Source organism: Cornus florida, unplaced genomic scaffold (genome assembly GCF_030987335.1).
Source record: "Cornus florida cultivar Cherokee Brave unplaced genomic scaffold, ASM3098733v1 CherokeeBrave_3.0.0_Hap2_Chr01, whole genome shotgun sequence".
In the NCBI taxonomy this organism is placed as follows: domain Eukaryota; kingdom Viridiplantae; phylum Streptophyta; class Magnoliopsida; order Cornales; family Cornaceae; genus Cornus; species Cornus florida.
This window is the reverse complement of record NW_026775571.1, coordinates 65,701,362-65,729,031: the sequence shown is the minus strand read 5'-3', so window position 1 is coordinate 65,729,031 and position 27,670 is coordinate 65,701,362. Positions and strand designations below refer to the sequence as shown.

Genomic DNA, 27,670 nt, shown 5'->3' with positions numbered 1-27,670 from the left:
TGGTTCAATATCACAAATTATACATGTCTCCAATGTGAAAAAAGAATCCTCACATTATGTTACATTACCATATATAAGAACATAACATATATGGCAAAAATTGATCCTACAATCACACTCTGCCAAAAAAAAAAAAAAAAAAAAAATGGAAGAAAGAAGACAAGTTATTACATTAAATTGTCACATTAATGCCTTGAAGAAGTAGGCGAAAAGGAAAAGGCGAAAGAGAGGAAGATGAAAATGGGGACAAAGGTTCAAACTCTTATACATAAAAAATATAATTATATGCATTTATAAATGTATAAATCAACACATTTATATTTAATATAAAACCATTACCTTTGAAACTAAGTTCTTCTAACCAACTTGGCGGGCCATGAAACTATTCTCCCTTAGCTTGTAGAAGGTACAAGTAATATTTGCACGCCCTATATAAGGTCACATCAGTATCAAATACAACCTTGACCCAGATTTTCCAACATTCGGTTCTAATAGGAATACCATCCACACATGATTTTTTGTTCGTAGAATCGATAACTTCAATAACAACTACATTTGGTTCACTCCAATGTAATAATTCACATTTTGATCCTTCTAAATTTTCTATTGGTTGAATATTAGGAGTGACTTGAGGTGAAGCTCTTGCATTTCCATACTATAAATCAGAAAACAAATGAGAGAACTATAAGTGTAGGAAAAATAAATGAGTCAATGGAAGTAAAATTACTTTTTGGAACATTTCTTCTAGACTGGGGCATTCCAGAATTTCAATGACACATCAATCTGTTTAAGTTATAATGTATAAGATGTCTATTTGAATTCATGTCGATCATTCTATTATCATCCTACAATTAATGAGGACCCAGATCTATTTCAAAATTCTAAATAGTCTACATGTATAAAAGGTCTAGAGACCAATTTGTCTCCCTATTACCATTGAAAAATTTCAAATAATTAGTGATGACCTAGATCCATATCAAGCATAATCTTTGGAGACTATAATTGTGTTTAAAAAATGTGGGTTGGTTATCATTTGGCAATGGAATTGTAGGAATCGGCTAAACTTAAAACATTTTTTGTTTGAACAAATTTCCTATTGTTACTGCTTTGTTACTCTAAACAAAAATTTATGAATGATGAAGTATTATTCAGTTTAATAACACCTCTCAATCTTAGTATAATAGAAGAATAAGCAACCAAAACAAACTATTCATTTTACTGTGTAAAGTAATGCAAGGTAGTAGTGCTCACAGAGGGATAGGATAGAAAGCGGTGATGATGAAAGAGAGTAGAGTAGAAAAAAAAAAAAAAAAATTGTGGTTCAGTAGTAATGCTTAGGAAAATTAAAAGAAAGAATATAATAATCATGAACATACGTCATATATGTGACTATCACATTGGAAAAATAAAAAAAAAAATGAATAAATATTACACTAGTAAAGGGTCAATACCTTTAGAAGAGTCCATATACTTCAGCATGGAAAGTCATAGTGATGTTTGATATATTAACTCCTGTACCTTCCTTTGATTCCTATACAAAAGAGTTTGAGCTCTTAACCTATTAAATTTTGGATTTCATATACCAAAAAAAAAAAAAATTTATATAGTTATAAAATACATTAGTAACATGTTATTTCCACTGTGAAAGAGATATGGAACATAGAAAATTTCAATGTAGAAAATGAAACAAAGGTATATAGGAAATATTTATTCTAAACAATCTAAATAAAAATCGACAAGTAAATGAGACATGTTGGAAGATGAGAACCAAACCTATCACGCCCCAAGACCATAGGATGCGATTAATAAGGTTAAAAGCAAAAATTGGAATAGCAGTGCTCAACTAAAGAAAAATTTTGCTCAGTGGTTATACAAAAAATGATAGAAAATTCAATTTTTATAGGAACGAGGAAAACTAAATTCTTTAGAAGCTAGACTTAGAGTAAAATGTGACTGAGCCATTCCCGGATACTGGAAATACACCAATGAAAATAGTTTTTAGAAGGAAGAAAGTTTTCATAGCTTGTACTGAAATCCCACCAAGTGTCGAACTTTGGCTTGCTTGGTCGTTTATGGAGCCGATAAAGCGACCTTTGTTTCTAGAAATTAGAAACAAGAACTAACAAAATTGGAAAGTTTCATAATTTAACGATGTTAGGAAGTTAGTCAAATCATTTTCTTAAAATCAGTCCCCAAACTGTGATAAAAAAAACTGGGCAGCAGATAATCAATGATTTTTATAGAAATATCCACCTGTTCAAAAATTATCAAATTTTACAGGGAGACTTTAGGCAGAGAAGGGAATGTATGGTAAAAATTTTGTTTCCAAGCAAGAACTAAATAAATTTTAAAATAGAATTTTAGAAAACTCCAACGGTTGCAAGAGTTAAAGAATTTCCTCCAACTGACCATAGATGATAACTTACCCCAAAATTGAGATAATGAAAGTTCCTTAACAACAAAAGGAGTATATAGCTAACAAGCTAGAACATATTTAACGCAAATCAATGGGAGGAACAATTATAAAAGATACTATCTTTTTAAATCATTTATTTACAATATCTCCTCATAGGTTTATTGACATATCTAAGATCTTAAATTGGAAGTTTAAAACTACAAACATGTTAAGTTATTTATAATTACTAATCATAATTATCGATTACCATTACAAATTGTATACAACATTACCTTACAGGAATATAATGAAAAAATTATTCTAAGATCTTAGATTGGAAGTTTAAAACTATAACCATGTTAACTTATTTATAATTACCGATCATAATTGTCAACAACCATTACGAATTGGAAAGAACCCTGTAAATTATTATGATTCAATAATATTAAACATAATTTAATACGATTCAATAATATTAAATCTCTGAGTTTGGAAAGGGATGGAGAGAACATTTCAAAAGAACCCTTTAAGAACCTCTTCTCAAACCTTTGGAAAGAACTTGTAAATTACCAAACAAAACTAATGAAATAGAATTTAATACGATTCAATCATATTAAACCTCTGAGTTTGGAAAGAGATGGAGAGAACCTTTGGAGAGAACCCTGTAAGAAAACCTTTGGAAAGAACCCTGTAAATTTGGAAAGAAGAAAAGTTAGGAAAGGGATGGAGAGCTCTGACTTTCTTTGAAGGAAATATATATATTTTCTATATTTTGGGAGAGAAGAAGAAAGAAGAATGACGTTGAAATTTGGGATGTTCAAATTGAATTTGCAAATTGGTGTTGAAATTGAACAGTGAAGGACTCTGATTTCGTATATATGTGTATATATATATTTAATATTGTATATTTTCATAATACCTATTTTTACTAGAACACTATTTTTTTATTTTTTACTACTGCTACAGTATGAACAGACGGGAATCGATCTCCTGTTTGACAGGAGAGGATTTCAGTCCAAATAGATAGGTATGTAACACTACCTAACAGATTGAGTTATTGGATAAATGGGCAAGCAACCACTTGTTTCAGTTGGTATTAAAGCCAGACCCAATCCTTGATCCAGTGCCACGCCAAGCGCCCGACCCAGAGGGCGTCTGGGTATTCACCCCAGATAGGTAGTGTGGTCCGACTATAACAAGGGCGTTGCATGGGTTTGGGTAGGGGAAAATGTAATAAAGGTCATTTGTCCTACATCGGATCTAGATAGGAAAGTGATTGGGTATAAATGGATGGGTATGCAGCACTACTCAACAGTTTGAACTTTTGGGTAAATAGGCAAAACGATCACTCATTTCAATTAGTTAGTAGAATGTCCAACTCTCCGAACGAGTGTGCCATGTTTTAAGTCCCTCTAATTTACCGTGTGCCATGTTTAAGTCCCCCCTCCCCTCGTTTACCGGGATATATAATATAAAATAAAAAAGAGGGAAGAGCATAGCAAAATAACGTCCCATAAGAGTCATCCATTTTGAGAGTACTCCTACCAAGTTGCAAACAACCTTTTTCTTTGTTGGGTCTTGGCTTCACTCATCTCTTTTCATACTGCAAAATGGTTTTTTAATAAAAAATAAGGTAGAGCAACGAACTCACTATCACTAGAATAAGTATTTACTATTACTCAAAAAAGAAAAACAAAAGATGAAAAAGTACTCACAAACTAACAGAGTTAAAAAAAAAAAAAAAAAAAAAAAAAGACTAATCTTAATTATCAAGGGAAAGTGAAAAGAAGAAACCAAGAATATCCGAATGAGAGGGAAAAAGCACAACAATCACAGAAAAGAAAAAGGAAGAAACCGGGAATGTCCCACTAAGAGGAAAAAAACACAATGTATTAATTTGAGTTCACACACTTGTAGAGGCACCATTGAAAGCAACTCTTTAAGAACATATTAGAAGGAAAATGAATTTTTGGACCAAACTTTATATGTAATGTGAAAAAAAAGACTTGTTCTTATTTATGGGGGTAAAAGGCATCTTAAACCATCAAAGAGTAGTGAGGCAGAAGAGTTGCAATGAATTATGTTTTTAATTGATTATTCATACGAAATACAAACAAGTGGAGGTTTTCACTCTCTTATTTCTTGTATAGTTGACCAATTAAAGCAATTACTCGATGTAAAAATCATTTTCACCGTTAAATAGTATGATTTCTTCCTTCTAAGATAGGAGAACTTTCTAAAAAAAACTTAATCAAATATACCTACAGAAAAAGAATTAATTGCAACTTGTTATTGCCCCCACCCACCAGTCACCACTACACGACCTAAATGACTTAAGGTTGACCTGATGTCAACTTTATTGTTTCTAAAATCTCAACCAAAGAAGCAAAACAGAGCTCATACTTGCTTATCCTTAAGAAAAATAATGGCAGAGTTTGTTGTTTCCTTCGCTTTGGAAAAGCTTCAGAGCTTGGCAAGTGAAGAAACAAGCTTGTTACATGGAGTAGGCGTTCAAGTTAAGCAAGATTGTTAGATTCCGCGTGGCTGAAAGGAAATTCGAAACTTTACAATTTCGTATTTTATAAAAATTTCGTGGAAAGGAAGTTTACTATGTCAAAACTGGGATGTAAGACGACACGAATTTTAGAGTCTGAGTTTGGAAGATTTCCTATTTCCTATTATATTTTGGGGTGGTTTCAAGGGCTATAAAAATAGGATTTTATTCACTACTAGAGGAGAAGAAGAGGGGCATTGATAGTTTAATGATCTTGAATTTTTCTATTTTCAATTTTCTGCGATTCATTAATAGTTTAATGGACACCATGGGGTGTTCCGGGTGTGTTTGAGAGTTGGTTGGGGTATTTTCGTGAGTTCAGGACTCTTGGAAATGTATTGGTTGCTATTTTGGCATCTTTCCATTTTTTGGGCTGGGAGATTCTAGGTGGGACCCATTATTGGATTTGTTGAGCACGAGGATTTTAATTCGGGTTTATTGCAATTCATCCATTTTTAATTGATGCATTTTTATGTGGTAGCATGTTTAATTTAGTGGTTGTAATTTGATTTGTGTATATATATAAGTTAATGTTAATGAAGATATTTTCTTAAGGCATGGGACCCACCATTATGATATATCATTGTATATGGCCTAAAGTCCATTAGCAGACTCTCATTTTTCTCATTCTTCATGCAACCTCTTTCTCTCTCCTACATGAAACCCATTTTTCTCTCACTACATCACAAATTATAAAGCTTGATTTCTTAATCTTCCGTTTGGAATTTGATTTTGCCACTTAAGGCAAAGTTAATGAGCACATCGAGATCTTCGTTTTGATCTAAGCAAAGTGCTATTGGGCCATTATTTGGGATTTCAAATTCTTGGGCTGATTTGGGACTTTTTCTTTAAATTGAGGTAGGGGTGTTCCAATCTACAATCTCTTTGATTTTTGTGATTCATTCCCCTATAATTGAAGTATGATATTTTTAGTTATGATTATTTCTTAAAAAATTGTCATGATGTTATATATATGAATTTTATCTCCATGTGACTTTCATGTTTAAGTGATACGTGTGTGTATTAGTTGTTGATTTGATATGACAAGCATGCTTAAGTGATTGAGTTAATGTTTTAAATGCTTAGTAGCTGAAAATTCGTGAATAATAAGCATGCTATAATTTTGTGAGAATTTTCCTTAATTGGTATGGAATATTGTTAAGGTTAAATTGTATGAGATTATGGCAATTTGAGAAGCATGAAGCATTCATGCATTCCATTGGGAAGGAAAAGGAAAAAATGTTTGAAAAGCAAATGAAAATTATTTTTAGGAAAATGTTTTGAAATGGTTTACGAAAACTCGAGCGCCTAGGAGTTGCCTAGTGGTCCGTGGCATTAATATGGTCTAGAGAGGTTAGGGAGAGACCCTAGCGAGGTTGAGCTACCTAGGCCCGCGATGCCTTGAAGTTACTATGTGGTTAGGGATAGCTAGCCAATCCTTGTCTCGTGATGCCACGGAGTTGCCATGGGTTGGACTGCACTAACAATTTAAAAAGGTGAAACAGAATTGTTTCGAAAATAGGGAGCGACATTGGCATGATATTGCATCTCATTGCATACATTCTGTAATTGTGGTCGGATGGCAGGTGTATACACTTATTCTAGTTGTTATTGTGGAAATGTTCCCTAATAGCATGATCGCGTTACTTGTACTCTATACCTTATGTGGATTCACGGGGTCGAAAGAGGTGTGTCTTAGACACTTCCTATTGAGTGGCTGGTTCACCCCATCATATTATTACATTTTTTAGGTCACGGGAAGGAAGTGGCGGACAACGCTCCTCCACAAGTTTGAATGGGTTAGTGAACTGTTTCGACATCTTTTGTATTTGTGATCTCATTTTTTTTGTATAAGCCTTGAGATGGCACGTATATCGTGTATTGACGTTGGAATTAACCATAGTGCCCTTAGACGACATCAGGTTCAGGTAAGGACCTGGTTAGCGATTCGTACCCTGCTTAACTGTTTAAGAAACATACTTACTTACTTAATTGTTTATATGTTCACGGTTTTAAAAGACATACTTATTTGCTAAGTGTTCACATGTTTATGTGTTTAATTGTTAAAATGTGTGTTATATGGCCATAAAGATGAAATGTATAAATAATTAAAAACATATTAATTATGATATGATGACAAGTGTTATTTAGGTGGTATTGGCAAGTAGTGAGCACAGTAGGTGCAAGCATATCTCGTGTGGTATTGTGACGGTTATTAGGCAAGGTTATGCGAGTATTTTTTTTTAAAAAATGAAAAATAGGGTGTTTAAATTTTTTTTTTTTAAAATGATGGGACATGGTTGTATCATGGTATAGAGTATGGTTATTATGTATGTGTGTTTACGTGTGTACACACGGCTAGGTACGGGATGGTTGCTTGTACGGTAGGGTGCTTGTTGTGGCATTGATGGTTGTGTGAGTTTTGACCTGAGCAGGCGAGGAGCTCGGTTGCTCCAGGGTTGTTTGGGTTCCAGTTCTTATCGAACGAATGGCTAGGATTTTTAGCTCTTGGATTGAGCTATTCAGTGCATGGTTGCTTTAGTTTTCTCATTGTTTTTAGGGTGTAGTGCTTGGGGCACGACTTTTGAATGATTGCGTATGGCATAGTGTGACGTCCAGGGTGAGACGTATGAGTTTCATGTGTTAGTGCGTGGGTTCCTGTGATTGTGGGGGTCAGATGTACGATGTGAGGTTTTCATGAGGCATGTATAACTTTTAGAGGCTAGTGTTCGTGGCTTACGTTACAGTTTGGTATGAAGGTTCTTTTCGAACTGGTTTGTGAGAGATGCGATAGGGATTGGTAAAGTTTTGAGCTTGGTTTAGGGATCATGGATGTACATTTTGAGTGCACTGGTGCGTGTTGGTTTTAATTGTTGAGGGGATTTGTTGGACTCTGTAAATCTAGGGTAGCGCAGGCATTGACTGAAGTCATGCCAGTGCTGGTGACCGACGGTTAGAGGTGGTTCATTTTGTGATCTTGTTAGAGTCTGTTTTAGAGACTAGTTTATCAAAGAATGATTCCCATTCCATAGAGCTATGGGAGTGTGTTGCGAGTGATTGACTCTCAGTGAGACGATTGCTTGGCTCAGTCGATGAGCCGGGTTATGGGTTGGCACGGTTATTGAGAGAGTCTCGAGGTGGTGTATAGTGGTCAGTTTTAGCTGTGTAGTGCAGGATTGTACGATAAGGTAGGTAGTAAGGAAGTGCTTGGTCGTTTGCGAATGGAGTGATAGATGATAGGTATTGTGTACCAAATAGATTGTGTTTTGGAAATTAGAAGTTGTAGGATGGAATTGTATTCTAGGTATGTTTGGAGTATCAGTTAATAGTGCTGGGTGTTTGAGGATCAAAGAGATAGACTGTCGATTTGAAATGATTAGGACGAGGGTGATCCCGTAGGCTTAGCTGGTAGTCCCATTTGACTTTATCGAGGCAAAACGTGTTCTGAGGAATGGTGAAGAAGGGAGGTAATGATGTTGAACCAAGGGTGTGAAGTTTTCTTGCTTAGGCAAGTAGATTGTCTTGGGAAGAATGGTCGGAGTAGCCGATTAAGTGTTAATGACTGATTGTGTTGTAGGTGGTTTAATGAGACATTTGGATGTTGAGCATTCTAGTTTTTGTGTTCATTTTTCCTTTAGGATTTGTCGGCATGGCATTGCCGTATGGAGGTTCTTTTCTGGCAGTATATAATGGTTACTGAAGGGAGTATCGAAAGTAAGGCATATTTTCTTGTTGTGATGGTGTTATCCTAGGGATGCTTGTATGGAGATCGCTTGGCAGTAGCCTGTTGAGTCGGTGGGACCTGAGTTCGAGTTGTAATTTGAGGATGATGGTAGTAGAGGCGTTATGACGTGATGTCTTAGTATTGATGAGCAGAATGGTTTAAGGTATGATCCGAGGGTGGATTAGAGAGTATGAGTTATTTATTGTGTGTTTTCAGGTAGATGATGGGATTATGCACCAGGTAGATGATGGGATTATGCACCAGTTGAGGCGATTGTGGACGGTTTAGTCTTTAGAGCCAATGAGGATGATGTTGCCAGATAGGCACCTTTTTCTTTTGACGAGTCAGTAGGTTGTTGTGATTGAGGTCACGGGTCTTGTGTGTAAGGTAATCGAAGCAATATTGCCTGGGAAGGAAGAGATGGAATGGGTGGTAAAGTGTCTTTTTATGGCTTAGAAGTTGTCACTTGGGAGTGACAAATTCTAGATAGAATGGGATGTGGTGTCTAACGTACTGTGATTGTTCCTAGTGTTAATACGTTGTAAGCAATTGGTGCTCTATCTGATTGGTTTTGGTTAGCATGGGTGTTGTGGGGTAGCGTATGCGAGGTTCCGGTGTTGATTGTGTATGACGGTCCGTTAGTGGCGAAATTGCCTAGATTGGTGTTTGTAGTTCTATATGGATATCCGGTTAGTTCTTTTCCTTGTGTGTAAGGAGTTCATTTCATCTCAGGTAAGATTGGGTGTCCACGGTTAGACGATTGGTGAGTAGTGTGTGACAGGGTGTTGAGTGCATTCAAGTACGAGTCGTTAGTCTCTTGTGAGAGCGGGATTCGTTACCCTTTCTATTTGTTCTAGTATTGACAAGGACGTTGTTTATCGTAAGTCTTATTCTCCATTTAGGAGTTGTACGCGTCTGCGGATGGACGGACCTATGTGTGGTTTGTTACGTTGTTAGAGTTCACCTATAAAGGTTTGGTTGTTTGGGTCGACTCACTCCCACGGAGGGAGGTGGGGTCTTTAGTCTTGGTGGTGCTTATTTTGAGAGTGGTTTCGACCAGTGGTATGTGAGGCACGAGTTGCCGAATAAGGATTGTGCATTTTTAGTGTTTGGTACTAGCAGTGATGGCTAGAGGTGTGTCGTAAATTGTAAGTTTGAGGATGGTTAAGCGATATGATGTGAGTCATGTAGTCGGATGTTTTTATAGATATCTGATTTGAGTAGTGTCTTAAGGATGAGTATTGGTGTTGTTTGGGGATTAAGTAACTAAAGAAGTGAATATGTGATTCTGTTGAGGAATAATGGGAATGATTGATTTTGGTTTTGAGGTTTCAGGTAGGAGATATTCATATTGCGTGTTTTGATGAGGTGAGAATTGAATCGAATGATGTTATATAGTTCTTTACCTGGTATGGGTGTTATGAGGTGATCGAAGGGCTTTTAGGTTGGTTGATGATTGTAATATTTAATGTTATATTGCTTTTAGCTTGTTATGGGTTGTAGGATTAAGACATGATTGGGATTTTTAAAGTAGGTATGATAAGCGCCGAATATTGTATGTTCAAGCACCCTTATTTGCATTATTTAACTTTGATAGATTATTCTTACCATTAATTTCATGAATTTCTTGAAGGAATGTAGCAATCTTTGTGTTGTAGCATTCCATGGTCACATATTTATGTTGTTTCCCCAAGTTAATCTCAACTAGCATGTTAATAGGGTAGGTAGTGAATTCACTTCCCTAGTCCTCTCTACCTAGAATTTCTTTTCTCTTAATTACCTTGCAAATATTGTTTTATGCAATCAATTCCTAAATTCTAAGTGACAAACCAATCAAAACTCTATACCCCTTTCATTAAACTAAAAGTGAATTTAATGACCTTGGTTGCCATAAACTAGCAGTCCCAGTGGTTTGACTTACCCATTCAGTAGCCTTATTTTACAATGATTTGTGCTATTGCAAAGGGTTGATTTATTATAGATCGAGTCTTAAATCGATCAGTTTTTGGCACCGTTGCCGGGGACTGCAAACGGTTTTGTAATCGAGGCTTTAGGATTAACTTTGGTTTGATTGTGAATATTGTGTTCTTGTGGATATTTTCTTGTTGGTTTCGACTAATTTGTGTTTCATGTATTCTAGTGAGATTCTAGGTACTCAAGGCTTACTGAGCGAAGGCTAGCAAATTTGTAAGTCTAGACAACTTCGGGTAAGTTTTCGAAGTTCTACTTTCAAAGTTGTGAATATCTTGCATGTGTATAATTTAGAGATACTTAGCTTGTGGAGCCCTTGTCGAGGCTATTTTAGTGTTTGTCTATATTACAAAGCATCGGTCCTTGTCGTGGCCATTTACTTTTCTGTCCTGATTGATAATTGAGGAGAACGGGAACATCGTATGTGGATGTGATGGTGAAGGGATATCATGTTTGTTGTGAATTGTGTAGTTGATGTTGGGTCGTAGGTTACTATCCCTGCCTACTCTTAAAGTGCCAATTGATATAAATTCACTTGAAAGAACTCTTAGAAGAAACCTTAGGGAATTAAAAAATTTAAGAGGACTTGATCTTGAAATTAATACAATGGCCAACAATGAGGGAAATGTCGGGAATGAGGGGATCCATAATGATAGGGCTGAAGTTCTAAATGCTCCTATGACTCTAAGAGACCATTTCATCCTTACAACTTATGCCTCTCCCTCTTGCATAGCGATGCCAAACATTGAGGCAGCCCAATATGAGATCAAATCTAGCATCATCTAAATGCTTCCATCTTTTCATGGCTTTGAAAATGAGGACCCCTGTAAGCACCTTGATGAATTCCTTGAAATATGTTCTACCATCAAGCTGAGGGGCTTCCCTGACAATGCTCTCCATTTGCATCTCTTCCCATTCTCCATAAAAGAAAGGGCAAAATATTGGTTGAACTTCCTTGCTGCAAATTCCATCACTATATGGGTTCAATTGCAACAAGAATTCTTTAAAAAATATTATCCAGTGAGCAAAACCAATCTAATGAGGTGTTCCATTCTTAGCTTTTCACAAAGCGAGGGGGAACAACTCCATGAGACTTGGGAAAGACTTCAAGACCTCCTTAGAAATGCCTGAACCACCTAATTTTAAAATGGCAATTGGTGCAAGCTTTCTATGCTGGTTTAACTGATACCCATAGATTCATGGTTGACTTATCATGTGGAGGGATGTTCATGTCCAAAAGTGCGGCTGAGGCATGGACACTACTTAAGAACTTGAGTGAAAACTCACTGCAACATAATTCTCGTAGTGCTCCGACCTCAACCAATATCAAGAACACCAACTCTTGTCAACCAAAAACAATGCGAGAAGAATCCTCTCAAGTGGATGCCATAGCTCATAAATTCTATCAATTGATGGCACCACACATCTCTCCTTCATTGTCTCAAAATTCGGCAAGTGCGGTATGTGTATCATGCACGAGTCCTTTCCATCTCTCGGAAGATTGCCCCACACCGAAGCAATTTCCTAATCCCATTCAAGAGCAAGCAAATGCGATGTTTTCCAGGCCCAAAAACAACCCTTATTCAAATACCTATAATCCAGGATGCAGAGATCATCCAAATTTCTCGTGGAGGCAACAAGTCCCACAAAATTCACAATTTCAAAATCAAGGGCAACAAAACCAGCCCTTTTCTCAATTTCAAAATAGGCCATTTCAGGCCTCTTCAAGCTACCGTCCCCCTTATAATCCTAATGTCTCCAATCAACCTCTTGCATTTCCAACTGATGAAATTCTCGCTGCAAACAAGCAAATGATGGAATCTCTAAACGAGCAAATGATAGAATCCAACAAGAAACTGTTGACATCATTGTAGCCCACTCTCCAAATGGTTCATTCTCATACTCAGTCCATTGCAAAACTTGAAAATCAAGCAGGACAAATAACTACTTTAATGAACCAACTTCTTTAAAGAGATAAGGGGAAGCTTCCCGCTCAACCATTTGAGAATCCTAGAGGGATGCATGTGATTGACGAAACCCCTCATTCGAGTGGGTCTACTCATGAACAAGTCCAAGCACTCACCACCCTTAGGAGTGGCCAAGTTGTGGACAACAAGGTTGATGGAGGGAAAGAAACAATCGTTCCTTCCAAAAACCCAAATCTCTGCTCTTGTAATCTAAATCTCACTCCTAAAAATCCAAAGTCTAATGCTGAGAATTCCAAGCTTGTCAACCTAAATGTGAAGACGTCTTATGAGCCTAAGGTTCCGTTTCCTCAACGTCTCCAAGAGTCGACACATTTTGGAAACAAAAATTGTAAAATTCAAGACATGTGGGAAGTCTTCAAGCAAGTAAAAATCAACTTACCTCTCTTGGATGCTATAAAGCAAATCCCTCCCTATGCAAAATTTCTCAAGGATTTGTGCACTCAAAAGCGCACTTCCAAAAATTATTTGCCAAAGAAGGTAAGATTAACTGAAAATGTGAGTGCAATCATTCAACATAGTGCTCCTCCAAAGTATAAGGATCCAGGCGCCCAGACTATCTCGTGTGTCATTGGCGACAGCAAGATAGAGAGGGCCTTCCTTGACTTGGGAGCTAGTGTAAATTTGATTCCATATTCAGTTTATTTATAACTTGGGTTAGGAGATCTAAAGCCAACCTCTGTGGTCTTACAGCTTGCCGACAGATCAGTCAAGCATCGACGGGGCATTTGTGAAGATGTCATCATCAAAGTGGACAAATTTTACTTTCTGGTAGACTTTGTGGTTCTTGACACCGAACCGGTCCATGACCCAAAGAAGTATATTCCCGTAATCCTCGGTAGGCCATTCTTAGCTATGGCTAACGCTTCAATTAATTGCCAAACCGGGGTGACAGACATCGCCTTTGGAAATCTGTAATTCAAGCTCCACATTTTCCATGCCACTCAACATCCTTCGGAAGAGGATGATTGTTTTCTTATTGATGTGGTAGATGAAGTGGTCGAAGAATCTTTTCCTTTCATTCTAAGCAAAGATCCTTTGGAAACTTGCATGTTACACTTTGACTTCTCCAACTTTGATATTAACCAATCCATCTAAGAAGTAAACTCTTTGTTTGACATTAATGCTATCATCAATTGTCCTCCTTGGAAAGTGACAAAAGAACCACTTCCTCAGCTTTTCACTACTCTTCCGGCCCCTTCCTTGAAATCTCCACCACAACTTGAGTTAAAGCCGCCCCTGACCCACCTCAAATATGTGTTTCTTGGTGTAAGTTAAACTCTTCCGGTCATCATTGCTTCGGACCTTTTAAAAGATCAAGAAAATAGCCTTTTAGCAATGCTACAAGTGCACAAAGAAGCTATTGGTTGGGCAGTGGTTGATCTGAAAGGAATTGACCCTTCTATTTGTATGCACCGCATTCATTTGGAGGATGACGCCAAACCTTCTAGAAAGGTGCAGCGCCGGTTGAATCCTAACGTGAAGGAAGTGGTCATGAAAAAGTGATCAAACTACTAGATGCGGGAATCATCTACCCCATCTCTGATAGTAAATGGGTAAGTCCCACTCAAGTTGTTCCCAAGAAATCTGGTCTCACCGTTGTTGAAAATTTAGCGGGCGAGCTTGTGCCACAACGCACCACCACTGGGTGGCATGTGTGCATTGATTACCGAAAACTTAACTCTACCACCAGGAAAGATCATTTCCCACTCCCATTCATTGATCAAATCCTAGAGAGGTTAGCTGGCCAAAGCTATTATTGCTCACTTGATGGTTATTCCGGCTATAACCAAGTGGCAATTGATCCGCACGATCAAGAGAAGACCACATTTATATGTCCCTTTGGAACATTTGCCTATAGGCGCATGCCCTTTGGGATATGCAATGTACCGGCAACTTTCCAAAGGTGCATCATGTCCATATTTTCCGATATGGTTGAAAAAATCTTGGAAGTGTTCATGGATAATTTTTCTGTCTTTGGATCTTCCTTTGACTCCTGTCTCTAAAATCTATCCCTTGTGCTTCAAAGATGTAAGGAGACAAATTTGATTCTAAGTTGGGAAAAGAGCCATTTTATGGTCCAAGAAGGCATTCTCTTAGGACATATCATTTCAAAGAGGGGAATTAAGGTCGACAAGGCTAAAGTTGAGTTAATCTCGAACCTTCCTCCTCCCAATTCCAACAGTCAAATCCGTTCCTTCCTTGAACATGCCGGCTTCTACCACCGCTTCATTAAAGATTTTAGCAAAATCTCTAGGCCCTTGTGCATTCTTCTTGCCAAGGGTGTTCTGTTCAATTTTGATGAAACCTGTTTGGAAGCTTTTAAGAAGCTCTGTTCTCTTCTCCCATCTGCCCCAATCATGAAACCACCCAATTGGTCTCTTCCATTTGAGATCATGTGTGATGCATCCGATTATGCATTGGGTGCGATTTTGGGCCAGTGTGTGGACAAGCTTCCGCATGCTATCTATTACGCTAGCAAAACTCTCTCTAATGCTCAGTTAAATTACACCACCACTGAAAAAGAATTGCTAGCTGTGGCGTATACCTTGGATAAATTCCGTTCTTACTTTCTTGGATCCAAGGTTATTGTCTTTTCGGATCATGCCGCTCTTAGGCATTTGCTCGCCAAAAAAGAGACCAAACCCTGCCTAATTTGATGGATACTCTTACTCCAAGAGTTTGACATTGAGATCCGGGATAAAAAAGGGACAGACAATGTTGCCGCAGACCATCTCTCTCGCTTACTCATTGAGAAATCGTCTGAATTTGCCACGGTTCGTGATTCCTTGCCGGATGAGTAACTATTTCAGATTTCCCATTCAAGTCTCCCTTGGTTTGTGAATATTGTCAACTATCTAGCGGTAGGAAATATTTCGTCCAATTGGTTCAAACAAGAGAAAGACCGGTTCTTTTCCCAAGTCAAGCATTTCTTTTGGGAAGATTCAGAGTTGTTCAAGTATTGCCGGGACCAAATCATCCGGCGATGCATCCCTGAAACCAAAACCACAAGTGTCCTAAATTTATGCCACACTCTTGCTTGTGGAGGACACTTCAGTGCCAACAAGACCGCTGACAAAGTCCTTCAAAGCGGATTTTATTGGCCATCCTTGTTTCGGGATGCTTACAACTTCTGTAAGTCATGTGAGCAATGTCAAAGGCTCTGATCCATGTCCAGGAAAGACATGATGCCCGTTACTCCCATCCTAATTGTTGAAATTTTTGATGTGTGGGGGATCGACTTCATGGGGCCATTTCCATCTTCTTATGGCTATGAGTGTATCCTTGTAGCGGCGGATTATGTGTCCAAATGGGTTGAGGCCGAGGCTACCAAAACCAATGATCATAAAGTCGTGATCAAATTCATTCAATCCAACATTTTTAGTCATTTGGTACACCCCGGGCATTCATCAGTGACGGCGGATCGTACTTTCAAAATCGTTATCTCAAATCCATCCTTGCTAAATACTTTATCATTCATAAGGTTGCCACACCTTACCACCCTCAAACGAGTGGTCAAGTGAAAGTTTCTAATCAAAAAATCAAGCATATTTTGGAAAAAACAGTTCGACCGGACCACAAAGATTGGTCCTTAAGACTGAACGATGCGATTTGGGCCTCCTGGACAGCGTATAAGATGCCCATTGGCATGTCACCATATCGACTTGTCTTTGGTAAAGCTTGTCATCTCCCAGTTGAACTAGAGCACCGTGTTTATTGGGCCATAAAAAGGCTCAACTTTGATCTCAAACAAGCCGGCTCTACTCGTAAATTGCAGCTCAATGAGCTTAAGGAAATTCGGAATGATGCGTATGAAAATGCCAAAATCTATAAGGCAAGGACTAAAGCTTTTCATGCCAAGCACATTGTCAATAAGTCTTTTGCCCTTGGATAAAAAGTTTGGCTTTTCAATTCTCGCTTGAGACTCTTTCCCGGTAAACTCCGTTCATGGTAGGATGGTCTATATATCATCACTTCCGTCTTTCCTCATGGTGCAATAGAACTTCAAGATCCTACCGATGGATCTCTCTCTAAGGTTAATGGTCAACGGCTTAAGCCTTATGTTGACAGCATAGTCCCTATCCACAAAGTAGATAAAGTCCTATTAACGGACCCAATTTACGAGGACTAATGCGCAATCTTGGTTCGTCTAGCTATCGACGTTAAATTTAGCACTCATGGGAAGTAATTCTTCCATCTTCTGAGCTTCCCTCTTCCAAGTGCCAATATAAAAAAGAATTTTTCCGAGAATTTGCTAAGTTTAACCAAAATGTGCACTTTTCCGGAATTATCTCATTTATCATTCCTGCGGTCACATTTGGTTTTCTTCATCATTTTCAGGTCCCTGTACCACTTCTGGAATTATTCAAGCTCATTCAGGCATTTGTTTCGTCTAATCCAAAATTCAAATGACATTCGGATCTCTTGGCTCTCGTTTGTGCACTTGAGCACCGACTCCAGTTCCGAAGGTTCCGCATGATTACTAAGACCCCCTAGAGCTTTAAAATTCATGTTAAGTCGCCTTCGATCCCAACCCGGCCTTGGTAGGCCAGGATTTACTGCAAAAAGCAGCTTTTACATAGGCCTACGGGCACCCGCCAAAGCAGGCAGTGGCTCGGCATTCCTGCGGGCGCCGGCCAGAATTTCGCGGGCGCCCGCCATTTAGGGCAGTAGGTTCATCAGCTCCCGTGGGCGCCTGCCGCCCGTCACTACTTATTCTAAAATGGGCTTACAAGCCCATTTTGCCTCTTATAATCCTTCCTTCTCTCCCTCTCAACCTACGACCCCCACATCTCTCCCTTCCCATCTCACTCTCATTTCAATCTCTTCATTCATCTTCATCCATCTTCATCCTTCATCAACCTTCCTCTTCCTCATTCCATTATTCCCCACCAAACAAAGGGGTATTTCATTGTTGGGTAAGTCTCTTTTCTTTCTTTCTTTCTTTCTAATTTTGGATCAATGGAGGATGGGATTGATATTGTAAAAAATTTGCAATTGTTTGGGATTGTATATTGTTGATTGCAGGTCCAAAATTATTGGTTTTTCTATCTCTAACCCACTTTTGTCTCTCTTCCTAATTTTTTGTGCACACCAGGTGTTAGACAAAATTCCTAAACCAGTTTTTAAACTCAAATGGCGCCCAAACCATCTTCAAAGTGTGCTCGCTCATCCGAGGGGCCTTCCAATGTGCCTCCCATGCCAAATTGGGCTGATTGGCCAGTCAAAACCGAAGCCAAATTCGACATCGAAAATGGTTTCAAAAATAATCCAGAGATGGCATGGGCAGTCTGTGAATTGAGGGAGCGTGGCCTCAAATCTCTTTTTAAGCCACGTGCTAATGTATACTATTCGCGTGTGGTCCGCCTGTTTTTCTCAAACTTATTCCATTCCTATGTGGAGTCGAAGATCATCAAGACCACCATTGATGGCGAGGCTTTCGAATTTACTCTCGATGATCTTGCTGCGGCTTTAGCTTGCCCACTGGCATCGCCGGTGGATGATACGGGCCTACCCCTACATGTTGAAGCTCCAGCTCAGCTGTCATTGTCGGACATTGTGAGGGAGATTTGCCACAATCAACACACCTGCAATCGAACCACAAGCACCAATAAATCATTCTTGTCATACCGACTGTGGTTTCTGGACTCGGTCCTGGCCAAAAACGTCCTTTTTGTGCCGGGCCATTCCGAGCGTAAGGGGATTTTTCTGCAAACCCTCTATCCCGCTGAAAAGGAGCATTGGTTTTGTGTCCCATAGCTTATCTGGGACCAAATCCTCAAGATTTACAATGAATTAATTTTGGTCAGGTCGAGCAGCACCATCACTTGGGCATTTCCATTTCCATATCTTGTCACCCGGCTGCTCAAAAATGCAGGGTTCAGGCCCTCGCGCCATGAGGAGAAAAAGAAGGACGTGTTTGATTTCAACCTTGGGGTCTGGAAGTCAAGCACTGTCCAGCTTAAAATGTCCAGTCAGGCCCGCAATGGGAATGCATTGGATTGGGGTGCGCCGGCTCCCCTTATGGCTCTTGCTTCCCCTATTCATGATGCCCCCGCTGCTCCGGCTGCCCCGGTTGCGCCACCACCGCCTATCATGACCCAAGCTCATTATTATAATCTTAGTGCTTGCTTTGATGCATTTTACATGCGCCTCGAAAGCATAGAGAGCACTGTTAAGGCGACTCAGAAGAGTCAGCAAGTTCTGAAAGGCATGCTCCAGACATTGCTTGACCGTGCTCCCGGTGCACCTGGTGGATCATCCTCCACTCCGATGATGGAGTGATTTTATAATTTTAGTATCTATTTCCCTTTTCAGTAGTACTTTTTTGATTTATTTTGGGGCCGTTTTTGGCATTTATTTTCCAGTTCCTATTTTGAACTTATAACTGCAAATCTTTTGCTACTTTCCATGGATTTTTGTTTCAAGATAAATAAATTGCAGTTATTTCTACTCATTTTTGTCTGGATTCATATGATGTTTGCCGTGTATAGATGTCTTTTGACAGGTTTCTGAAATCAAGTTTGGGGGCATGCTTCTGGAATTCACAAAGTGGTTTCTTTTTGCACCGCCACTGAATTTCCTCCTTCACTTGGTATTATTATTCTATGTACCCTCTTTTCTATTCCTTTTCCTTCTTTTTCTTCTCACATTGAGGACAATATGACATTTAAGTTTGGAGGTGCATTGTAAGCATTTTTGATATTACATTTTTGGATATTACATTTTTGCTCGCATGACCTTAACTTGATTCATGTAAGTTAATAAAATCATTTTATTGGAAGTAATGATAGTGTAATCATGGAACTCATTGTAAATTGAACATGTGTTTAATACTTTGTGTGTAGAAGCCAAGTTAGTTTTGAAAATAAAAGAAAAATCTGAAATGATCATGTTAATTCACGATGGTTTGTATAAATGCTTCAATTAGATTTTCGTCAAATTTCTTACTCTTTTATGCTTCACACTGCATAGATGCACATCAGAAACCTAATTGTGAGGTATGTAACCTAATTGACCTTGACCTTGACACAGTTGATGTGAATTGATGACCCTAATGAATGGATACCTTTGATATGTTAAAAAAAAAAAAGAAAAAAAAAAAGAAAGAAAAAAGGGGCTATTTTGTAATGAAATAAATAATGATAATGACCAGTTTGAGTTCGTAGCCTTGCCAACTCAAGTTATTAAGCCCTAGGAGTGTTTTTACACTTAGCACCCTAAAGCCGTCTAATGAGTACTAAAAAGTGCATATTTAAACCCCTTAAGCTTAGGCATTCTAGTATCTTTATCTATCTTACTTTACCATTTTCAGGCACTTAATTGAAGCAATTCTGGGATTAATCAAAGAAAGGAGCAAAGTGGAGAAAGAAGGAAGCAAATGAAGCCAAAAGTGGCAAGCAGCTAAGTTCGATCGATCCAAGTTCAAGGTTCGATCGATCGAACAATGATCGATCTCAGCACTTCAAGATAGATCCAAGCCTTGGCCCAAAAGCATAAATTTCCAAAAGTTCGATCGATCCAATACCATCCTTCGATCGATTGAACACTTTTGTCCTTATTCAAATGATTGATCCTATCCATAGCTGTACCACCCATTAACCACTTTTGTCCTTTTCACATAAATATCTTGGATTTGTCTTTTTCCAAAAAGCTCAGCTAGTTGGATCGATCCAGCCTAAGTTCGATCGATCCAAGTTCAAGGTTCGATCGATCGAACTTCCTCCAGTGTGAAAAAGTTAAAATTCCATCTCATTGAAAATTGTCCTTTATCCAATCATTAGGGAATATTGTGTGCACGACCCCAGCTCATTTTGGGTGTCATTTTAACCTACCTATTTAAGGATAATGATTGCTTTTACAAGAGGGAGCCAAGATTATTTTCATATCATCTTTTGGAGAGGAAGCTTAGAGGAGGAGGAGGCTAGAGACACCATTGGAGACTTTTCATCAACAAGGAGCAGATTTTAACCATGGAATTAGCCCTTGAGGGTTGGAGCATCATCACCATGAGTGGCTTGACATCCTCTTGGGGCTAGAGTTAGCCCTAAACATGTTTTTTATATCTTAATCTTGTGTATTATTGAGGGATTAGTGTTGTAATTGATGTTTTGACACTTCGATATATATATAGATCTTGTTTATCCAATGATTTATGTGGTTTAATGCTTCCAATTGGTCATTTCATTATATCCATATGTCTATGTATGCTAAAATAGATGTTCATGTGCTTATCTCTAGATTTTGTGTTATTGATGCATGTCTATGTGTATTGATGCTATAGATTTGGAGATTGTCAAAACATTATGCTTAAAAGAATGCTTTTGTGATTCTCTTGATGGTTCATACTTATCTCTTGATGGATTGTGCCTCTTCCCTAGTTTATTTTCATGCTAGTATTGTAGATATAGTGTAGTTGTAGTGTAGTGTTAAATGGGAGGACAATCTATGATTGTTATTTGATGATCCACGCTTTTGAATGCAATTAGCATATGTCTCTATCCTTGTGATGTATTTGGATTGTGAGCTTAATGAAAGGATTAATGACTTGTTTTGATTTATTGTGCCTTTCACATGTTGTTTAGACAATATATGCTTCATTGCTTAGATATATTGTGCCTTTCACATGATGTTTAGACAATACATGCTTAACTAGTCATCCTTACTTGTAGAATCAACCAAATACACACACACCAATATTGCAACTCACTATTTGCCCTCATTAATCACTTGTCAATGATATAGAAATGCATTGCTTGGTGGTGATCTCTAAATTGCAAGATCTCTCTCTCTCTCTCTTACTCTTAATTGCACTCTTTTGCCATTACTTAGTTTAATTTAGTTGCTCTTTTATCAACCAACCAACCAATTGTTTGATCACTCGACCTACTAGCCCTAATTGTGATTCCACGACATTGGTCATTCCCCATAATCCCTTGGGACGATCCCTACTCACTCTTGCTACTTTAGTAGTAGTGTTGGTAGTGGTTTTTATAAATTTAAACTTGACCTAAAAGGCTTTTCTTGAATCGCACATTCACTGTATATAGGAGCGGCCCGCTTCGTCACCGTCCGGTTTGGGAGTTGCTGGCCTAACACTTGCTACATGGGTTGGTTAGAAAGCTTAAGGGATTTAGACATTGCACGGTCATTCACAAAAATTAAAAAAATAAATAAATATGGTTCGTTGGAGTTTGTAGCCTTGCCAACTCAAGTTATTAAGTCCTAGGAGTGTCTCTCACTTAGCACCCTAAAGTCGTCTGGTTTGGGAGTTACTGGCCTAACGCTTACTACATGGGTTGGTTAGAAAGTTTAAGGGACTTCGGCATTGCACGACCATAATACGTATCATGTTAAAAAAATAATAAAAATAAAAATAAAATAAAATAAAATAAATAAATAAATAAATTTTTAGCAAGCAACAAAAGTTGTATTGTGAATAAAGTCATGCCTTAGAAACCTCATTCAAAAGGTAATTCAATGAATTGAGGGCTTGTGTTCTTGAGATTGGAAAAAGAGGGTAAAAGCCACATATTGGGAATCCGGTTCACTTTCAATGAAGGTAGAGTTCATTTCTATTTAAGAAATGACAATTGAAGTATTTATATAGACTATAATGCTGATGCATGAGAGTTGAAGCATGTTTAGCCATTTTGTTATATCAAGGCTTTATATATGCAAGGTAGTCTGCTTAATGAGTCTGTCTCCAATTTTCTGTTGTTCCAAGTTACATTTGAGCTTTGTAGGTATTTTCTTGCTCCATGATTGATGCATGTTGATAGCATTTCAAATGTTGTCATTTTTGTTAGGTTCTGTATTTTGGTTTTGCTATGGGACTAGCAAAATGTAAGTTTGGAGGTATGATAAGCGCCGAATATTGCATATTCAAGTGCCCTTATTTGCATTAGTTAAGTATATTAGTTAATTATAATGTATAGTTTAGCTTTATCTATTTATTTCCGTCTTCTTTTAGGTTGGTTCCCCCGAAAATGGTTAAAAGAGCGGTCTTGACAAACTCTTGAAGAATCAAAGCATGTCATTGTTGGGGACCATCATTTTGGTCAAGTTGCTTGATTCAATCAAGTGTGTGAGTTTTGCGGCATAGTGCTTAGGATCAAGACCGCGTCAAACGGACCGATCCAAAGTGGCTCAAGAAAGGAGGGAAGGGTTTGAGGTGAAGCACGGCGGGTACCCGCCGCAGATTCGCGGGTGCCCGCCAAACACTCCAGGAGCATTCCTTCAACCGCGGGGCCCCGTTGTGTCTCGCGGGCCCCTGCCAGCAAGCACCGCGGGCGCCCGTCGTAGATCTGCGAGTGCCCGCTAAACATTCCAGTGGCCATCCTCGGATGTCATACACCAGCGGGCACCCGCCGATCTGTAGATAGCAGATCAACTGCCCCTGAATTTGTGCTGAAAGTTGTCCCCTTGACCCTTTTCTGTGGTCCTGATTTCTCCTAGGGTTGTTGGGGCACGAAAATAGAGGAGAGGGAGATTATTTTGTGTTAATAAGGGGCTTGAGGCTTAGAATGGGGGGATCTCACATATTGGCAAGCTTCTAGAGAGAGAAAAATTGTAAAAGAGAGGATTTTTGTTTCTTGAAGCTCTAAGCATGAAAATGGAGGGACTCTTCATCCTTTCTCCTTCCTCTAGTGCATCCATGGGCAATTAACTCCCTATCTAGGGAGGTGATGAAGCCCTCTCTAGTAAGCATGTTCTAGTCTTAGTTTATTTTAGGGAAAATGATGCATATATGTGATTACTTCGCAATCTAGATGTTACACTTGATGTAATGAATCTAATTTCTTATAAATGATTATGATGAATGTATTATCTTGTCTTAGATCATATTTTCTCATGATTGTATGGCTTATATTTTCATAGTGACAATGGAAATGAGTTTGTGAAATGGGTTTCTTGGCATATTGTATGAGAATCTTGATATTCCATAGCTTAGGACCCCCTTTGATGGACTATTCTTGACTCTTGACTTCATGTGCTCCTATTATGTGACTGAAGGCTTGATAATCTCTAGCTTAGTAAGCATGTCCAAGGCTACACACTAATTTAGGTAGTTTAAGCATGTGCAACTTTGATAGATTATTCTTACCATTGATTTCATGAATTTCTTGAAGGAATGTAGCAATCTTTGTGTTGTAGCATTCCATGGTCACATATTTATGTTGTTTCCCCAAGTTAATCTCAACTAGCATGTTAATAGGATAGGTAGTGGATTCACTTCTCTAGTCCTCTCTACCTAGAATTTCTTTTCTCTTAATTACCTTGCAAATATTGTTTTATGCAATCTTTAATTCCTAAATTCTATGTGACAAACCAATCAAAACTTTATACCCCTTTCATCAAACTAAAAGTGAATTTAAAGACCTTGGTTGCCATAAACTAGCAGTCCCAGTGGTTCGACTTACCCGTGCAGTAGCCCTATTTTACAATGATTTGTGCTATTGCAAAGGGTTGATTTATTATAGATCGAGTCTTAAACCGATCAAGGTATGTGACTGTATAGTTGTTAAGGATTATGTACCGTAATGGATTGATAGTGAATGGATCTCATGGTTGTCTTGTGGACTATGTAAGATTGTGTTTGAGGTTTAGACCTGAGGACAGAAACGACGTCTGTGTTGAGGTCGGATCGATGATGAGAATTGCTTGGCCAACTATTTCCCCTGAATCAGTCCCTCTTTAACATGATGTTTGGTCAAAGGTCAATGATTGTTTCATTTTGTTAGGGACAGTGAGAGCATTATACTGTTCATTATGTCAGTGTGACAGTGTAGATTCAGGTGGTTTATCTATGTTGACAAGGTGTGTTAGGTAAGACCAAGTGCCCAATAAAGGGTTTGCGATATGATCATTGATTATTGAAGATCTTGTTTTGAGGATTTGTGTCCATGGTATAGGATAGTACATTTTATTATTTTGGTGACTCATGATTATATAGTCATTGGGATATTCGTTGTTTAGTTATCTTGAGGTTGTTAAGTGTAATGATTGTCAAATGGTGCAGTTGGTTGTCGCTTGTACCGATATGTGACGGTATAGCTATGCCTTAGATTGCGAGTGCTTGGTCCGATAGGGATGTGTAGTTTTGAGTTGAGATTAATTGTGAGATGGACAGGGTTCCTTGTATGGGGTTTTATGTGTCTTTTAAAGGATAAACTGAGATCGGATGCTTTCATGTTCAAGGATCATGCCCGTTCTTCTTTCGGGCTCCAAATGCTTTGCGTGGCAGTGTAGAGTGGACCGATGTCCGTTTTGAGTCGGGTGTAGAGTCTAGTTGGTTTTGTATTTTAATGTTATGAGTGATGAGTATCCTCATAGGGTGGTGAGCATTGTGTTTTAGTGGCAGTGGTGTGTGATTGCCTATTGACATCCAGTGTCAAAGGCAATAAGGTTGGTGAGCTCATAGTCTTGTGGTCGTATGAGGTGCTTATTGGGAAAGTCTGTGGTTGTGGGCCTCTTTCTTTAAAGAAGGTAGATTTCGAGGACGAAATCTTTTTAAGGAGGGTAAATTGTAATGATCTCAATTTTTTCTATTCTTCGTTTTCTGTGATTTTTTGATTTTTCGGAATGTTTTTCATCTTGTCTCGTTTGCGTGCTGGACGCCGGGTGTGTTTGAGAGTTGGTTGGGGCATTTCCTTGAGTTTAGGACTCTTGAAAATGCATTGGTTACTATTTTGGCATTTTTTCGTTTTTCAGGCTGGGAGGACCTAGATGGGACCCGTTACCGGAGTCGTTGAGCACGAGGATTTTAATTTGGGTTCATTGCAATTCATCCATTATTAATTGATACATTTTTACATGGTAGTATGTTTAATTTAGTGGTTGTATTTTGATTTGTGTATGTATATAAGTTAATGTTAGTGGAGATATTTTTTTAAGTCATGAGACCCACCATTATGGTATATCATTGTATATAGCCTAAAGTCCATTAGTAGACTCTCATTTTTCTCATTTTTCACGCAGCCTCTTTCTCTCTCCTACATGAAACCCATTTTTCTCTAACTAAATCACAAATTATAAAGCTTGATTTTATAATCTTCCATTTGGAATTTGATTTTGCCACTTAAGGCAAAGTTAATGAACGCGTTGAGATCTTCGTTTTGATTGGAGCAAAGTGTTGTTTGGCCATCATTTGGGATTTCGAATTCTTGGGCTGATTTGGGGCTTTTTGTTTAGATTGGATAGGGGTGTTCTAATCTACAATCTCTTTGATTTTTGTGATTCATTCCCCTATAATTGAAGTATGATATGTTTAGTTGTGATTATTTCTTGAAAAATTGTCATGATGTTATATATATGAATTTTATCTCCATGTGACTTTCATGTTTAAGTGATATGTGTAGCGACCCAAAAAGATACCAAAACCAATGGATGCAAGAATGCTCCATGATTCAAATCATCAATTCAACAATAAATTTTTCACACATACTATCCAACATAATTTTCTAAAACACATAACTCATTCTTTCAATCAACATCAATTTAACATGTTAAGCATTTAAAAACATGAATTTAATTTCACATAGGTATATATAATCACTACACAAAAAGTAACAAGTAATCATGTGTTCCATAACCAACATTTAAACTAGTTTTGCAAGAGATTATACAAATTGAGCATGCTTAACATTAAATTAAACAAGAAAACTCACAAAAGTACAAGAATTTATGTATTAGAACACCTCTACCTTGGAAAAGGAATTTTCCTCACTAGATCATCAAAGTCTCAAGCTCCCGGCCTCCTCTGCAACCTCGCGGCTTCTCTCTGCAAACTCTCGTCTCTCTGTGTCTCTCTCGGCTCATTTTGTTTTCCTCTATTTTTCTTTCTCCTTGTATCATTACCAAAGTTGCAAAACAGTTTCTTTATAAAGACAATTCCACTGACACCCAACAAAAACGCTCACCACGCAAACAAAATGTCAGCCAATAAAACCCACGTGAAGGACTAGGTTCAAAGAATTTATAGCCACAAAAACAATTTCGTGGGCCCCACTAATCATTACTTTTTCCTTTCTTTCTTCTTTTTCCCTTTTTCTTCTCTTTCTTTTTCTCTAAATTTCCGACTGGCAGCACACGTTCTTCTTATCTCAAGGCAGATGCAATATATATATATATATATATATATATATATATATAAATGCTTACAAAACCACATCAAGCTTCTTAGTGGACCCCACAAATTGAAAACATCAAAACCCATTCTTCCCACATGCGGCTAACCTCTTAACAAAAGCAATGCATATTATATATAATATATATATAATTCAATTGCATAAAACAAATCCATTCCCACTAAAAATCTACTAATGGACCCCACAAAATTCATTACCATTTCAAACTTATCTTCCTTTTCTTTCTCTTTCTCTTTCTCTCTCTGAATTTCGTCCAAGTGCCCATTTTCCTTCACCATATGAAACTGATATTATAAATATATAAGTACAAAACCAAAGCAATTCTAAAAAAAATCTCCAATAAAAATTAAATACTCAATCTTAGCAACTAAAAATCATGGAATAAATTAAATTAAAATCTTAAAAATCCAGGTTATCACAATATGTGTGCATATTAGTTGTTGATTTGATATGAGAAGCATGCTTAAGTGATTGAAATCTTGTTTTAAATGCTTAGTTGCTGAAAATTCGTGAATAATAAGAATGCTATAATTTTGTGAGAATTTTTCTTAATTGGTATGGAATATTGTTAAAGTTAAATTGTATGAGATTGTGGCAATTTGAGAAGTATGAAACATTCATGCGTTTCATTGGGAAGGAAAAGTGGAATGTTTGAAAAGCAAATGAAAATTATTTTTGGGAAAATGTTTTGAAATGGTTTGCGAAAACCTGAGCGCCTAGGAGTTGCTTAGTGGTCTGTGGCGTTAGTGTGGTCTAAAGAGGTTAGGGAGAGACTTAAGCGAGGTTGAGCTACCTAAGCCTGCGATGCCTTGGAGTTGCCATGTGTTCAGGGATAGCTAGCCAATCTTCGTCTCATGACGCCATGGAATTGCCATAGGTCGGATTGCACTA

General features: G+C 38.0%; 1 long non-coding RNA gene across 2 annotated transcripts; it reads right to left on the bottom strand.

Annotated features, from left to right (window-relative positions):
- On the bottom strand, positions 1-26,811 carry LOC132299709 (uncharacterized). Of its 2 annotated transcripts, none has more exons than XR_009480176.1 (3): positions 26,336-26,811; positions 1,452-1,531; positions 1-655 (listed from the first exon to the last, which is right to left on the bottom strand). It is a non-coding gene; the product is annotated as an uncharacterized LOC132299709 (long non-coding RNA). The 2 variants fall into 2 exon arrangements; XR_009480170.1 differs by having other exon boundaries at positions 1-428; positions 26,336-26,806.
- Positions 26,812-27,670: the final 859 nt, after the last annotated feature.